We start from the raw sequence: 13,727 nt of genomic DNA, 5'->3' as shown, positions 1-13,727 counted from the left end.
TCTAAATCAGGTCAGAAAAGTATCGGATAATACTCAAGGGGGAATAAATTAAAAGAAGAAATAAGCAACTAAAGGACCAAAATGTAGGTTAACGTCTGCAATAGGAAAATAACAAATTGGTTATCCTTTTACAAAAAAACTTTTATTTGTTAAGACTGCTTAACGGCCCAGATCAAAGTTAATATCACAGACAACTAACCAAGTCTATGAAACATGAAATTTAAACATATTTATGCAATCCAAATAATTTTTATTTTCCAGAGACCTTATGAAAAATGCATGCCTCAGCTCATGAACTGAGTCACAGATACACTTCACAGGCTTAAAAATATTTCTTATTATGAATATTTAATATTAAATCTTTAACTGATTTTAACTGAATTTTAAGAATCAAACATGAATATCAAGCAATGGCCAATAAATCATTTTGTAGTATGTTTCAAAAAGTGATGAAGTCATAGTTGTCAAAGTTTATGCCATCATTTCAGTTGTAAGAGCCCCAACGTCAAGACAGGGCTATAAATACAAGGTGCACCAATGCCATTTAAAAGCTCCAACTCCCACAAGTACTAAAAGGCAGATTATAATACCTCTTAGAAATCGTAAAAGGATATAGTGGGTAGATTTTTAACTCTCTCTGTTTGGGAGCTAAGTAATTACTGAGTTTTAAAAAGAAAACTCCTAAGAGGCATTTTCATTCTAAAAATAGCACACAAGTTATGCAAAATATTTTAATAAAATTGTCAGTATTTTACAATAAATATTCTACCACATTATTCCTACAAAATGACCTGTCTAAAAACAAGAAGGTATTAAGGGGAGAAAAATGAAAGCAAGGAGAAAAAGATTATAAAATAAAATCTGTGAAGATTTTTTTAACACATGAATAATTTATGATGCATACATATGATCAATGCACATGGAGAGAGGAAATACACATTTAAAAACCAAATAGCTTAGTAGGATAAGAAATAAGAAATTAACCCAGCTGAATGGACCTTTCAAAAGAACATTTACGACATTTCATCAGGTGGAGAAATGAGGAACTACTTAAAAGCTGAATTGACTGAAAATGAGGTCCCATCTGCTCCTCTTCTGCCCACTCAAGTGATGTTCTGGAACCTTCTTTTGGTTTATGCCAATCAATTCTACTTTTTTACCTAGAAGAGCTGAGAATCCCTTCACTCTCTTCCCTAGATCATCTTGAAAATATTTCAAAAGAGCAATCCCGACACCAGTCCTTGGGGAATCACACCGTTAACGCTTTTTCTTAAACCCTCAGGACAAGTGTTTATTTAGTCCTATCCTTTGATTCTCATTTCCAGTACAACAATGCACTTCATAATCTAATACCTGCCAAAGCCAGACAGTTTAATTCCTAATTCTCCTTCACATCTGGCAATCCCAGTGAAAGCATGAAGTGATTTCCAAATCTTCCTGAAAACTTCATTGGAAATTATGTCACCAATGCAACCATTAATAATTCTTATGACACTAAGGAAAATATTTTACTGAGTGAGAGAAGAATGAGGCCAAATGTGGTATTTATGTTGGGAGAGAATGTTTGTAATACCCTTTTGAAAGCTGAAAAAGCAATGTCCTATTATCCCTCTAGGGGAGAAATTCTAGAATGAATACAGCACTCCCACATGAAGTGTTACTACTTTCTGCAGCTGGAAATGCATAAGCCTTTCCTCTAGCGCTTCCTTGCTTTGCCCTGAAGCTTGGCTTTCATAACAGCTCCTGAGAAAATACTGTAATGTGCGGCTTCAGAACACATACATTTTGACTGGTGTAAGAATCTCCTCTTGTAAATCTTAAGAAAAAAAAAAAAATCACCTCAAGAAAGAAAGTATCTCAAAATTTTCAGGGCGGAGCTATCATCTTACAGCGTGGGACAACATTTTACTACCACGTCGGGACTAGAAGTCCAATTCAGGAGGGTGTGTAAAGGAAACATAACTGTGTGAGACAGAAAAAATACACTCAGGGCAGATCGAGGTTATTTATGTAAATAAACGTTTGGACATTTTACTGTTCGACTATCAACAGGTTTGATTTCAAGAGGGAATGCTTATCCGGGGATACTCTAGTTTATCATAATTGTTCTTTGGCATTCCGATTAGTATTTTTTTTTTTAAAGATTTTATTTATTTATTCATGAGAGATAGAGAGAGAGAGGCAGAGGCAGAGGCAGAGGGAGAAGCAGGCTCCCCGCGGAACAAGGAGCCCGACGTGGGACTCGATCCCAGGACCCTGGGATCACGACCCGAGCTGAAGCAGACGCTTAACCGACTGAGCCACCCAGGCGTCCCTTCCGATTAGTATTTATATGGATCATTAAAGGTGAAAGAGCTGTCCTTTCAGTTTTCCAAATACTACAGGTCTACTACCCGCCAGGCACTGCACACCGTACCACGAAAGGACACACAGATGGGGGGAAGGGATGTCTGAATGGGCTGGAAGCGACGGAATCCTTGCTTAGAAGCAGCAGACACTCCCCAGCAAGGAGATGGTGAAGGGCTGGTAGGTAAAGGAGGAGGGGACAGAGAGTGGGGTTTGGCAGCGTAGGCAAAGGCACAGAAGCATAAAAGAACAAATGGTTTGGCGTAACGAGTGCAGGGGACATATGGGGAGGTGGCAGGAGATGAGACTTGAGATGCTGGCAATGCCTCAGAGTGCCTCTTAGGAAATGCCAAGAAGTTCAGACTTTATGGGAGCCATGAGAGGGGAGCATGCCAGATCAGAGCTGAATTTTGGAATGAATACGCTGACGGAGCAAATGAATGGGAAGAGGTGCCACGATGTTTGTAGTGGGGAAGAGCAATACAGGAGAGAATTGCAAGGAGTGGACAACAGGGCTAGAAACTGCAGGCACGCTGTTAAATTAGTGAGAATTCCAAGGTCTGAAGGTACACGCAAGGGAGGTATTTTAGTCCTGGTTCCGCGGCATGACTCACTCACCAGCTCTGTGCTCTATAATGCTGACACAGGCCCCAGGAGGGTGGGTCTAGAGGGGCCTCAGGACTCCTCACCATTATCTCCTACCCAGCTGCAGATGGGAGTATCGTATTTTCTATCATCTAGAAGGCTAGAGGCATTTCTGTGATCCTCTTCTTCGGCCTTAGACATTCCTTTGAAATAGTCTAATTGAAGGATGACAAATATGTGCTGAGCACCTACGCTGCACCAGGCTACCAGGATACAATGATAAGCAAACACATCCCTGCTCTCGTGGAGCTCTCTGTCCAGTGAGGGAGACATATAATCAAACAGCCACACAAACATGGTGCTCTAAGAGCCTTTTGGGGAGAGTCAATCTAATCTAAGATGCTAAGAAAGGCTTCCTTGAGAATGAAGGACTGCTGAGTAGAGGTTTGAAGGACGAGGAGAAGCTACGTCGGCAAAAAGAGGAAAGAGGGGCGCCTGGGTGGCTCAGTCGGTTAAGAGTCCAACTCTTGGTTTTGGCTCAGGTCATGATCTCATGGGTCATGGGACTGAGCCCTGCATCAGGCTCTGCGGTCAGCGGGAAGTCTACTTGAAGATTAGTTCCCTCCACCCCTTCCCCCACTCGCTCTAAAATAAATCTTTTTTGTTCGTTTTTAAAGATTTAATTTACCCGAGAGCAAGTGAGAGAGTGCACACAAGAAAAGAGCATGGGTTAGAGGGAGAGGGAGAAGCAGACTCCCCACTGAGCAGGGAGCACGATGCGGGGCTTGATCCCAGGACCCTGAGATCATGACCTGAGCCGAAGGCAGACGCTTAACTGACCAAGCCACCCAGGCACCCCTAAAATAAATAAATCTAAAAAAGAGGCAAGAGTATTCAGAGAAAACATGCTCAGAGTCTCTACAGCAAGAAGTTCTATGGTAAGTAGGAAGAACTAAATGTGGATGGGGTGCAAAGAGTTGGGGAAGCCTGGTGCCAGATGAGGCAGAAGGGAAGTAGTGGCCAGACCAAGTGGGGCTCTGGTATGATGGTAATGACTTTGGTTGTAATATGAGAGCCTGAGCAGCCAGTTCATAGTTTTAATGCTCCTACCAGAGACAGGAGCATTCTGCAAAGAGCCCACTGGCTGAGGAGTAAGAGGCTGGAAAGAGGCCAGAGTGGATGAGGGTTAATTAGGAAATGGAGACATTTAATGATGGACTGGATATGGGGAGTGGCAGGGATGGCCCTAAGGTGTGACTGGATGCTATTCACTGGGAGAGGAAGCACAGAAAAAGACTGAAGTTGAAGATGACGAGGATATGTGGACTTCTTGGATATGTGGACTTTGAAGTGCTTCTGAAACATTCAAGAGAAGATGGAAACAGGATTTGTATCTCAGTGACTGGACTAGAGAAGATAAACTTGGCAGACATCTTTATATAGATCATAACTGACATAAGGATCTGGATGCTATTTATGAGTTGACCATAAAGTGCGAAGAGGAGAGGACCCACTGACCCCATCTTGAGGAATCCAACCCTTAAAAGACTGCTGGAGGAGGGTGGGACTACCAAGGAGACAGAGGACTGGCCCAATATGTAGGAAGAAAACCTGACAGTACGTGTGAGACAGCAGGAACGGTCAACAGTGTTAAACGCTGGTTAAGGGGCGCCTGGGTGGCCCAGTCATTGAACATCGGCCTTCGGCTCAGGTCATGATCCCAGGGTCCTGGGATGGGGCCCCACATCGGGCTCCCTGCTCAGTGGGAAGCCTGCTTCTCCCTCTCCCACTCCCTTTGCTTGTGTTCCCTCTCTAGCTGTCTCTCTCTCTCTGTCAAATAAATAAATAAAATCGTAAAAAAAAAAAAAATGCTGGTTAAAGGCCATGTGAGAGGAGGATTGGATTTAGCGGGAGCCATTCCAGTGGTATGATGGGGTCAAGAGCCCAGGGCCAGTGGTGTTGAGGGGTGGAGTTGGAAGGTATGGAAATGGTGCAAGCAAAAGTAGGCTACATTTGTGAAAACTCTGCCCCGAGAGAGAACAGAAATGGAGAGGTAGCTGGAGGAAATGAGGTGGGGTGAGGGGTTTTGGTTTGTTTTGTTTTTAATGGGAAAAGTCCTGAGCAGCTTTAAAAGAAAGGCAAGGGTAAAATACTCAAATACATGCGAGAGGAGGAATAATCAAAAGTGAAGAGTTCCTGAGAATGGGTGGGAGTCAAAGCAGAGGTGGGATTAGCCAGGTCAGGAGGACGGCAGCCCCTCAGACACAGGTACTTTGCTCTTCCTTGGGACCCAACCTTCACTACTGCTGTCTGAATTACTCCAACAGTAATTTAACCTATTCTGATTTACCCTATTCTACTTCCTGCAAGAAATTCTACTTCCTGCATCGTTTAACAGAGGTTAAACACAGTGCATGTCAGAGATCTCTCTAAAAAGAAAGGAAAATCTTCCCATCTTTTTCTAACATGTCAGGTTCAAAATCCTTTGCCTGGCCTTCTGTCATCCCTGGTTCCGCACTCAAGCTGTCCCCATACTCTAGTCAGCTGGACCCCTTCAGGAGATCATAAAAACACATGGTCAGCCCGGCCTCTAGTCTGGCTCCTGCTACCAAGCCTTAGCCTACAGCAGGACGAGGCTGTGGCCCGCCTCTTTCTTTCTAGGTTTAGTTCCAATTCCTTCAATAAGATTCAGCCCTGCCATCTGTTCTAATTCCAGTGATATTTTCCCTCGCATGAATTTCTACTCCTTAATACTTTTATAATTCTCTCTCTCTCCATGTGCTCGTTTTTCCCCCCCAGACTAAAGCTCTAGCTGAGGAGAGTCTTAGTCTTTTACTTCTTTTGTGCAGTCGGGAGTTTGTATTGTGTATCTTCCTTTCTCCTCAATTCTCTGACATTTCTATTTTCCTTATTTTTATCCCCATATGTAAAATAACACCTATTCAATAGGAAACGTGATGTCCCCTGAGCTCCATGTTTCTAGAGGGGGTGTGCCTTATGTTGTTTAGATGGATCTTGGGGGAACAGAAGTGAAAAGTCTGATTTAAAAAAAATAAAATAATCGGACACTGCTAAGGATGTTACATTCTCCAGTGCTCACAACAATCCTATGATATAGGTCCTGTAATTTTATTTTCACATTTTATAGTTGAGGAGGTCAAAGATTAGAGAGACTAACACGTCCAATGTCACATAATTCATAAGGGACTGGCCTAGTGCTTGAACCCTGGTCTGCATAACTATGACTCCTGAGCATTTAGCCACAATGCTGAGCCACTTGACTTACAACTGCTTGATGATGACTTCTACTTTCTAGAAATTTACAAAAAATTTGAGAGGCCTCTAAAAATGCTCAACTAATAAACACTTTCATGTCTCTTTATTCTGCTTTTTTTTTTTATCACGTTTTATGAAGTCTGTCTTTGGCAACTACTTACACCAAAGAAATGGCCCATTCTGACACTCTAAACAATGAGATGTGCCTTGTCAACGGTTTTTCTGCTCCTTCAGTGTGTTAGATGATGATTCCCCTGACAGCATGTGAAATAAGGGGAAGACATTTTGAACTAATTTTACAAAGAATTAAATCAGTCTCTCTCATAAGTAAGGACTAAAGTATTTTTGGTCCTGTTAAGCTGACTCTTTTGACTGATGTACTGCTGTGAATTCTGAGCTGTTCAGACTCCTGCTAAAAAATACTTTTGCCTTTTTGTGACTAAAAGCATCGCTGAAGCCATGGAATAAAACCAAATTATTCATAAGCCCATGACTTTGGCTTCACTAATATTCTACTCTAACCAAAAACTTATCAAAAAATGGCTCCATAATAGAAGAGAATTATGCCATCACAGGGAGCTTACTGCATTTTTCAGGACGTGCTGCCCATATACAAGACCAGAGCTCCATTTTCTCCCCCTTTCCTGGTGTAAGAGATATCACTTAGGGAAAGCAGAAGCCTCACAGAGTAGGTATCCACAAATTGGGACCATAGTCTGTTTTCTAGGATACACAAGAATGCTCCCTATGAAATCCAAAGGAAGGTTAGGAGTAGCATATCAAGACACTGCTTTCGTAGAGAATAAGACAGGGTCTTTTCCTAATCTATTCTGATACATCATGGAGTAAGTAGCTTATACTTACATTAGAATGTTAACAATGTGACGCCTTTCACTTCAACTTTCCAGTTCTTTCCAGTTCCATTTCTTAACCATGCTAACCACCACCTTCTAGAAATTAAAAGTAGTATTCCAATTTTATCACAACTATGTTTATAATACTTACACCTCTTTCTAGAACACCTTAAAATGATAAGCTCAAGAAACTTTTTGGCGCTTGGGGAGGACACACAGCAGCTGTTGAGCAATAGAAAGCAATTCTACCAGTTAGCTGAGAGAAGCCAGTCACTCAGATATACGCTAAGTTTAGCTGCTCTAACACATTCCAACCAACTTCACTGGGTCTCACATAAGCTACCAAAGTAGTACAACTGAAATCTGAGATCCCTTTGCAACTAAAGGTGAAGTTCCAGCAAAAAACATGCACAGTGCTTGGAATGGTCGAGTCTCACCAAACACCTCAACTTTATTTTGACATAATTTTCTGATGACCCTAAGTCATTTAGGTATTTTTGTTTTTCTGTGAAAAAGATTTCCTTTTTTACCTGGCACAATTTTAGTAAGCAAGACATTTATCTTTGTACCTATGAATGAATGGAAAAAGGAGGCTCACTGTTACTATAGTACATGCCAAAGATAGCCTGCCAAAGACAGCCTGCCAAGATGTCAGTCAAAGCTTTGTCAACGTTAGCAAAATTAGCAAAGAACCTCCAAAGGCTTAAACAGAAAAATGGAACAGATTTTTAAAACAGCAGTAAATCAGTTTATCACTGGAAGTATTTTATTGAGTGCTGATTCATTTCACAGGGATGATGATGATGATGGCAGGGTGAGGAAGAAGTAGAAGAGCCCTTAAATGTTACCAGCACTATTCCAAGTGCATTCCACCTAGCTCTTTTCATCCTTGAAATAACCCTTTGAGCTGGGTACCATCATTATCCCAACCTGCAGATGAGGAAAATTGAGGCACAGGAGTTTAAGTAACTTGCCGAAAGCCATACCCTCAGGAGGTGGTAGGGGCAGGGTCTCTGGCTCCAGAGCCCACCGGGGAAGGCATCCACGAGGTTTTCATAACGTTTAGCTATATAAATTGACAGCTTTCTTTCAAAGCTATTTGGTATTTTTTTAAATACCAAAACCTAAATATATTTCTTAGAATCGGTTAATTGCAGAAGTTCATTTTAATAAAAATCCCTTTATTTTAAAACCAGCATAATGCTATTAATAAGAACTAGTAATGATAGGTCAGAAAGGGCTATTTTCAAAGAAGTCAATTTCTGGAAATCTAATTCGTACTTCAAAAAGTAGTAGTAACTTACTATGAGGCCCACTAGCCTAGGTGAAGAGCAGAATATTAGAATGATACACTCATATTCGACCGAGAAAAACAGAAAGAAATTATTTTCAGTTAGTCACTTTGGCACATCAGACCATTAAGCTGAGCTGCTATGCTTGTTCTTCTGATTTCACAGAAACATGGAATGGTTTTCAAATATCTTCTATTTGTCTGCCACTGGCAAATATGAAGCAAATAAAAAAGGGCTTTTCAAATTGACACTAAGGAAGAGTTACCACCACTTCTATTCCCTGAGCTACATGAGTATTTCTGAAAAGCATCCTCAGTTGGATCACCTGCAGGTCCCACTAAGATCATATTTTCAACAAATTTCTTGCACAGCTTCTTCAGGCTATGCTTTTGCTAGCCTTCCAGAAAGCTAAAAGTCAGTGATGACCTCAAGAATCATAAAATCTCTTTTTATAAATGTATCAGTGGTTCTCAACCTTTTTAGGGTCATGAAGATCTTGGACCCTCTCTTAAATATATATATATATATATATATATATATATATATATGAATAGTACAATGTTGGTAGAGTTCTTTGTAGAACCATCTGGCTGTATGCATCAAAATCCTTAAAAACATTCATTTTTCTAACTACACAATTTCAGAGCTGGGAATATATTCTAGGGAGATAATTCTAATTGCAGAAAAAGGCATTATGCATAAATGTTCACTGCAGCATACAGTAGCAAATAGACTAGAAACAAATAGAATGTTTCTAACAAGAGAACAGCCAAGAAAATGATGTTACCCTTATACAACTGGATAGTCCATAACTATAAAAATGTTTAAGAAAAATAATTCTTGGGGAAAATCCTTATGATTTAATGTTTTTAAAAAAGTAGAATACATGCATTGAATATACACACTGCTTATACCATATAATCTCAAATATGGAAAAAAAATCAGAAATGACTAGCAAGAAAGAAAGTTAAAAGTAGTAGTTCTCTCTGATGGGGAGATTTTAGATGATATTTTCTCATCCCTTGGTTCTTGTATCGGGCAAATGTTTATATAAAGTTTTTAAAAATTATTACCTTTCTCTCAAACTTGTTTTAAAATTGACAAAAATCCATTAGAAAACAGTTTACAATAGTAACTTGAGATTTTGTTTTCCATTAGGAGGTTCTTCTACATCAATAAATTGTAAAGTTCATCGATTGCCAAAGAGGTCACCGTACATAATTTAGTGATAAAGAGAATACACAGCAAGCACAGTTGATAGAGAAACAATGGGCATGACCACAAAAAGACTAAGCTGAAAGTTCACACACAGGGCATAGGTAGGAGTATTTTTCATTTGAGTATACTACCAAAAATTTTAGGTAGTGTTAAAAAACAAAACAAAACAAAAAGACACCTTTAGTAAGTTTTTAAAAAGTACAAAAAACAGAGTGCAGTGAATTCAATGACTTATCACTCGGTCATCAATTATCAATTATTTAAAAGCAAAGAGGAGAGGGGTGCCTGGGTGGCTCAGTCCTTAAGCGTCTGCCTTCCGCTCAGGTCGTGATCCCAGGGTCCTGGGATCGAGCCCCGCATCGGGCTCCCTGCTCCGTGGGGAGCCTGCTTCTCCCTCTGCCACTCCCCCTGCTTGTGTTCCCTCTCTCGCTGTGTCTCTCTCTTCAAATAAATAAATAAAATCTTAAAAAAAAAAAAAAAAGCAAAGAGGAGAGAATTATGTCGTAGGGACATCCTCTAAAATGAGACATTAGTGAGGCAGAAGCCCAAGTGCTTTATGCAAAGATACATACACTGTTTTCAAAACTACTTTATCACACTCTGTTCTCCACTGATCTCTCCTTCTCTCACTTGCTCCCAGTTCATCCTCAAGACACTTCTTTAAAGGGAGGTAAATTTTAAAAATTTTTATTTAAGTCAAAAAATTAAAGAGGTTAAAATTAAAGGCATTTCGTGTGTGTGTGTATGTGTGTGTGTGTGTGTGTTGTTTTGTTTGGTAGGCAGCAAAGCAAGGTTTATTGAGTGATAGTAAAGTGATACTACAAAGCTCCCTAGGAGGGAGGAAACCCAAGAGGGCTGCCCAATTAAAAGCATTTCATTTGTAGGTTAGAGACTATTGTAAAGCAAAGAAATTATGTTGTTGGGTGCCAAAATTCAGTACAATGAGAAATGACTAAGTTTTAAAAATTACAGAACATACTGAAAGTATTTTGAGATCCTCCAATAAAAAATGAAAACTAGATATACTCCTAAAGTAAGAAGATAACAAGTAGTACATTTACAATATGCAGCCTAACCTAATTCAAATATTCAAAATTAAGCATTTCTTTTGCTGAGAACACTTACTCTCCCCCCTCAACAAGGGACGAGGTACACCAGGTAGGAGGTATGTGGCAGTCAGTTGTCAGTAATACCATATTCCAGCCCTTGCCATCCACAGATCTAAATTGGATCTTTGTGAACCAGGCTGCTTTTCTGCCTCCAACTTCACAGGGAGGACAGACTGCTGGGACAGATGGGGAGCAGGCTAAGAGAGCAAGTAACTTTCTTCATGAGAAAATCATGGGATGACGGATGCATTGAGTGTTGAAGAGAGTGCTTTAACAAAGAAGGGTTTGAAATTCAGGCGATCCCAAGCCTGAGTTAATGTAAAGACTATCTCTTGCATGGACTTTTTTTGAGAATCTTCTCAAGCATGGTTACAAGGTGAAGTAGAGTAAAATTTTGGTGACTGGATTAGAGATGATAAACATGTGATGTGTAAAAACAGTGTAAAAGTTATCTGCATGTAAAAATTTTGGCCCAGCCAACATCACACAAGGCAAGGAGCTAAAAGCTAATTACACTGGGTTAAAAGGAAGACTTTAGGTGTATGATGAATGGCATGAGAACAAACTTTCTTGAACATGGAATCTTCAACACGAAAAATAAGAAGATAACCAATGGAAAAAAAAAAAAGGTCTTTGTCAAGAACAATTTGTTCTGGAGAAACTATAGCAAATCCATAGAAGAGGTTGTGGGCACCATGATAACCACCCATAACCCCTTCAGGACTAAAGGACTTACTCCCCCAGCTGCTGGTGGAGATTGCTGTCAGCCCTTGTTGGGATCACCTCTGCTAAGGAAACGGCCTTGCCCAAAGTCAAGCCTCCTGCAGGGACAGTGTGCACACGATTACTGGTTGCTGCAGAGGTAAACAGGCCCAGCCTCTCCACTCCAAACCGGAACAACTCTGAAGGACCATCCTAGCTTCAGGGCCCCCCACGGGGTGGGTTAAGGACTTCGTAGAGATGGTTCACATCTCAACTTTTTTTTATTTTTTAACAGTGTATATAGCTTTATTGAGGGTGGGGGGTGGTCGGGAGGCTCAGCTTCTCTGTGCATTTGTGCTTCCAACCTCTCCCCTTCAGAGGTGTTGATCCCCAGACCCCCTCTCTAATAGAACCTGCATCCTCAGCTCCATCTCAGAGTCAGCTTCCTAGATAACCCAGCCTGTGGCAGAAGGTAAGACTTGTATTTTCCTTGGACAGTCATTCCATAAGCAGACACTACATATATTTAAATCAATGTCCTCATTTATAAAATTGGAATACTATGTGAATGCAAAGATTAAATAAGGTAATGTATAAAACACTGAGTGCCTAGCAACACCAAATATGCAATATAATGTTATGTCAATATTAAATAAATATCAAAATGTTTTTCAAATCAGGATTACCATTTAAAACGTTCTGAAGAAATGTAGGGAAGATACTGTAGAGAATGAAAATACAAATACAAATTGACTCTGAAAATACAAAAAGTTATTGTTCATTTTTTGTTCCCAGTCAACCCTTTTCCCATTTGTTTACATTTTTCTCTCTGTGCCAATTATTCAATATTATATTATAATCAAATTATGAAAATGTTTTAGGAGGAGAAAAAGGAGGTGGGGATATTACCCAAAGCAAAACAGATTTCATACATTCCAGCAGTCCTGAGACTGACTAGGGCAGTAGGTCATGGATTTGTTATTTGAAAATAGAAACCTACGAGCTGACACCAATTTCTCCTCCAAGACTCTCACGCAAAAGGTCTGGGGGTAAAGGAATTTGTATGTTTTAAAACTCTCCAGGTATAAGAAAAACTGCCAAGAAATCTTAAACTTCAGAGTTTTATTTTTAGTAGCAATAAAATTGATACCATAACTTTAAACATATGTATATATGAAGGAAATAAGCAAATATATGAAAAAAAACAAGATTTTCAGAATAAGAGACACAAATGTAGTCAAAAAGTCAAAAAAAGCTGAAGTTAATTTAATTAGAAATCTCAATATGAGATGATTTAAAAACTAAACATATTTCCTTGCCCCACCTGCTGAAAGGCCTAAAAGCAGTGATATAAAAAAATGAACATGCCCAATCCTTAGATCTTGATTTCTAAATACCATGCTTCACTAAAAGGAACTCAGCTCCTTGGAGAAGTGGCTGATTCTAGATCTGAAGCAGGACATCACAAAGGTGAGCCAATTTGGTTGTGTCAGAAAGAAAAGTAGCACTGAAAAAAAAAAGGGGGGGGGTAATTTGATTTAGTAAGACCTATTCCAAACAGGGTAATTATAAGGGAAGAATTAAGCATTTACCCTGATTTTTTAGAATGAGCTATAGATCAGCCACCGTGGATGAGGGAATTCTCACCTTTACAGAGGAATGCAGATGAAATAATCAATTCTGATTGAACAATAGTCTCTGGCAGGGGCCAAAAGATGATGAAACCTTCGAGTGAAAGGTTGTTGGGGAAAAGAATATTCACATGGTACCAAAGTAGTACTCACACACATTTGCTATTTACAAAAAAAAAAAGAGATCTGGCAATTACCACTATACACAAGTGATTAAATAGCATCATTAATAATGGAATAATCTGACATCATTTGCCTCCTGACGTGATGCGATGTGAAGTCCACACATCAAAGAGGTATTTTTTCAATGTTTATTGTTATGTTAATCACCATACATTACATCATTAGTTTTTGATGTAGTGTTCCATGATTCAATGTTTGTGCATAACACCCAGTGCTCCATGCAGAACGTGCCCTCTTTAATACCCATCACCAGGCCAACCCATCCCCCACCCCCCTCCCCTCCAGAACCCTCAGTTTGTTTTTCAGAGTCCATAGTCTCTCATGGTTCATCTCCTCCTTCGATTTCCCCCCTTCATTCTTCCCTTCCTGCTATCATCTTTTTTTTTTTTTTAACATATAATGTATTATTTGTTTCAGAGGTACAGGTCTGTGATTCAACAGTCTTACACAATTCACAGTGCTCACCATAGCACATACCCTCCCCAATGTCTATCACCCGGCCACCCCATCCCTCCCACCCCCCACTACTCC

The 13,727-nt window shown here is 39.9% G+C and overlaps 1 protein-coding gene across 3 annotated transcripts in view; it reads right to left on the bottom strand.

Annotated features, from left to right (window-relative positions):
- Window positions 1-13,727, bottom strand: part of LOC102731379 (N-acetylgalactosaminyltransferase 7) — a 130,514-nt gene that overhangs the window by 65,328 nt on the left and 51,459 nt on the right. The gene's annotated exons all lie outside the window — the stretch shown is intronic.

The sequence above is a fragment of the Leptonychotes weddellii genome, chromosome 2, assembly GCF_054177405.1.
Source record: "Leptonychotes weddellii isolate Sample4059 chromosome 2, ASM5417740v2, whole genome shotgun sequence".
NCBI lineage: Eukaryota > Metazoa > Chordata > Mammalia > Carnivora > Phocidae > Leptonychotes > Leptonychotes weddellii.
The sequence above is the reverse complement of the archived record's forward strand: the minus strand, read 5'-3'. Positions and strand labels throughout refer to the sequence as shown.